The sequence below is a fragment of the Python bivittatus genome, unplaced genomic scaffold (assembly GCF_059951505.1).
Source record: "Python bivittatus isolate LINGU-HERP-01145 unplaced genomic scaffold, Pbiv_v1 ctg000730_np1212, whole genome shotgun sequence".
NCBI classification, from domain to species: Eukaryota; Metazoa; Chordata; class Lepidosauria; order Squamata; family Pythonidae; genus Python; species Python bivittatus.
The window spans coordinates 2,022,501-2,026,258 of record NW_028277109.1 but is presented as its reverse complement, the minus strand read 5'-3'; positions in this window follow the sequence as shown (position 1 = coordinate 2,026,258).

The window sequence follows — 3,758 nt, the reverse complement described above, 5'->3', positions numbered from 1 at the left end:
GGGCTTGGGCTCGGGGGCGTGCCCTCTTCCTCCTGCTCCTCCTCCTCATCTCCCGCCGGCGTTCATGCGGCCGGCCCGCTCTGGGCAGAGATGTTCCTGGGCCACTGGCGGTCGGAGGAGTGGGCTGGCCGGGAGTGGTGGGACGAAGGTCGCGTGGGGTTCCGCCTTTCGGCGGTGGCACGGCGTCGCCTGCCGGACTTCCTCGCGGAGCTGCCCGATGTACTGCGGCGCTTCGGGATACCGGCCGCGCACTTCCGTGAGTCGTTCCGGACACGCACGGTGTTGCCCCCGTCGCCCCCCTCTCCTCCTGCTCCGCGGCCCGGTGCCGGTCGAGCGGGCGCGGCCGGGGCGGCGGGGCCGGGCCGCGGCGACGTTGAGGAGTCCCGCCTCCAGCGGAGGACTGTGCGGAGGGAGGTCTACGGGGAGGCCCTGGAGCGCGCGATCGTGGGGCCCTGGCGAGCGGCCCGAGTGCGCGCTCAGGGAGATGGCGAGGTGAGCGGGAGCGGGGCGGCGGAGGCTGAGCCGGGCGGTGCGGATGACCCGCGCACGGAGGCGTTTCGCGACCGCCGCGTACCCTACTCCCTGTGGGAGGTGCGGTGGCGTTTCTTCCACCGTGTGCGCGGGGAGGTGGCGGCCGCGGTGCGGCCCTGGCGGACGGGGGACGCGCGCCTATGCCCGCGCGCCCTGTGCCGGCGGGATGCTGTGGCACGCGGAGTGGCGCTGGAGGATACTGTGGCCCACTTCGCCGCGCAATGCTGTATCGCGCGGGCTGTCTGGGCGGCGGTCGCGGGCCTCCTGGACTGGCCGGACCTGCTGCGGCAACCGTGGGAGGCAGTAGTGTCGGGGGTGGAGCCGGCTGGCCTGCTCCCCCCACTGCGCGGCCCTCGGGAGCGGCAGAGGGCGGCTGCGGTCGCTCGCGGGCAGTCTCCCGCTCGCTCTTCTGCTTCCTTTGCAGGGCCAGGGGGCGGAGCGATGGCCAGGGGTGCGGGGCACCCGACGCCCGAGGTGGCAGTGGTGGTGCCGCACTGGCGCGTCGGGGAGGCGGCTGAGGTGGAGGAGGAGGGCGAGACGGAGTGCGACGCTGGAGTCGGGAGTGGAGGATGGAGAGGTGGCCTTCCCGCAGCGGTGCCCGCCGGGGCGCGGAGTGAGCAGCGGAGAGAGGGGCGGCTGCGGACAGTGCAGCGGCAGCAGCAGCAGCAGCGGCAGTGGCCTGGGGTGCCTCGGGTGCCCAGAGGGCCAAGGCCAGCGGAGCGTGGAGGCGACGGGTCAGGGGCCTGCGGGCAGCCGACGGCGCCTTCTGGAGCGACAGCAGCGCAAGCAGTGGAGGGTCCCTCCCGGCCCATGGAGTTTCCAGAGGGAGGCGGCGACGGAGGCGGCGGCGGCGGCAGGTGCCGCTTCTGGACAGTGCCCTGGAGCACCGTCCGCCTCGTGAACTACGTGGTGCTGGCGGTGCTCTTGGCTGAGCGACGACGGGAGTTGCCTCGGGAGCGGCGACGCGGCTGCGCTTCTCCGGACTGGTCGGCCTCCCGCGCTGCGGCGGATGTGGTGGCCCGCCTGGACGTGTTGGCCGCCGCCGAACGGGACCGTGGCCCGGCCACGCGATGGCGGCGCTTCTGGCCATGGAAGGCAGCTGCCTCCACTCCGCCCATCACTTGAGGGGCTGGCCGGCTGGCGGTCATCCCTGCTGGCATGCCGTCCTGCCATGGACTGCGTGGGACTACTGTGGGCCTGCGGTTCGCTCCCCTCCTCTCCTTGGGTACCCTGATTCCTCCTGCTCCTCCTCCTCCTCCTCCTCCTCCTCTCCTGGGTCCTCTCCGGGGATTTTTGGGGGGTGCTTTTGAGGTGCGGGTGGGTGGTGGCTTCGGTATCGTGGGAGTGATGGGGGAGGTGGGGGAGTTTGTCCGGTCCCGGGGAATGGACTGTTCTGAGGTTTTTGGTTGTGGGGGATGGTGGGTGGCATGGGATTGGCATCGGGGGGGGACGGGGGGGGTTTGAGTGGGGTTGATGTTTTTCGACTTCTGTTGTCGGGAGGTGTATCCCTTTTGGTTTTGTTTTTTTTGTGTCTGTTTGTCGCCCGTCCTCCTGCGTAGAGGGGGTTTGGGTGTCTGTAGCAGGGTTGCTTTTCAATAAAAAAAATGGTGTGTTACCTAAAAAATGGTGTGTTACCTAACCCTAACCCTAACCCTAACCCTAACCCTAACCCTAACCCTAACCCTAACCCTAACCCTAACCCTCCCGGCCCATGGAGTTTCCAGAGGGAGGCGGCGACGGAGGCGGCGGCGGCGGCAGGTGCCGCTTCTGGACAGTGCCCTGGAGCACCGTCCGCCTCGTGAACTACGTGGTGCTGGCGGTGCTCTTGGCTGAGCGACGACGGGAGTTGCCTCGGGAGCGGCGACGCGGCTGCGCTTCTCCGGACTGGTCGGCCTCCCGCGCTGCGGCGGATGTGGTGGCCCGCCTGGACGTGTTGGCCGCCGCCGAACGGGACCGTGGCCCGGCCGCGCGATGGCGGCGCTTCTGGCCATGGAAGGCAGCCGCCTCCACTCCGCCCATCACTTGAGGGGCTGGCCGGCTGGCGGTCATCCCTGCTGGCATGCCGTCCTGCCATGGACTGCGTGGGACTACTGTGGGCCTGCGGTTCGCTCCCCTCCTCTCCTTGGGTACCCTGATTCCTCCTGCTCCTCCTCCTCCTCCTCCTCCTCCTCTCCTGGGTCCTCTCCGGGGATTTTGGGGGGTGCTTTTGAGGTGCGGGTGGGTGGTGGCTTCGGTATCGTGGGAGTGATGGGGGAGGTGGGGGAGTTTGTCCGGTCCCGGGGAATGGACTGTTCTGAGGTTTTTGGTTGTGGGGGATGGTGGGTGGCATGGGATTGGCATCGGGGGGGGACGGGGGGGGGTTGAGTGGGGTTGATGTTTTTCGACTTCTGTTGTCGGGAGGTGTATCCCTTTTGGTTTTGTTTTTTTTGTGTCTGTTTGTCGCCCGTCCTCCTGCGTAGAGGGGGTTTGGGTGTCTGTAGCAGGGTTGCTTTTCAATAAAAAAAATGGTGTGTTACCTAAAAAAAAAAAAAAAATGGTGTGTTACCTAACCCTAACCCTAACCCTAACCCTAACCCTAACCCGGGGGCCGCGGCGACGGCACTGCCAGCAGCAGCGGGAGCAGCAGCAGCGGCCTCAGCGGCGCTGGGTGGAGCGGCAGCAGCAGCAGCAGCGGCCGTAGCACCGACAGCAGCAGCAGCAGCGGCAGCAGCAGCAGCAGCAGCAGCAGCATGGACGCTCGGCGCGGGGGCTGGCCCCCTCGGCACAGGACTGCCCGGGCCTCGGGGAGCAGCGCGGTGCCGGCGGTGGCGGCGGCAGCGGCGGCGGCGGCGGCGAACGGGGCGCGGCGCCCTCGTCCGCGGGGGCCGCCCGCGCCCCGGGGCCCCGTCTGCGCGTACCGCGCGCCGCGCCGCGCGCACCCCTCGGGCGCTTCTGGGCGGCGCCGTGGTCGACGGTGCGGCTGCTGGCCCTCCTCGTGCTGCAGGCGCTGGTGGCGGACCGGCGGCGAGAGCTACCTCGCGAGCGGCAGCGCGGGACCCCGTCGCCGGACTGGTCTGCGGCCCGCGTGGCCGACGGGGTCCTCGCGCGCTGGGACGTCATCCGCGAGGCGGAGCGGGCGCGCTGGCCGCGGCGCAGGTGGGCGCGCCTCTGGCCCTGGTCGGCGGCCTCGGCCGACGGGCCCATCACGTGACGGCCGCCTCGGCTGCTGTGGACTGCCTTTTCTTTCT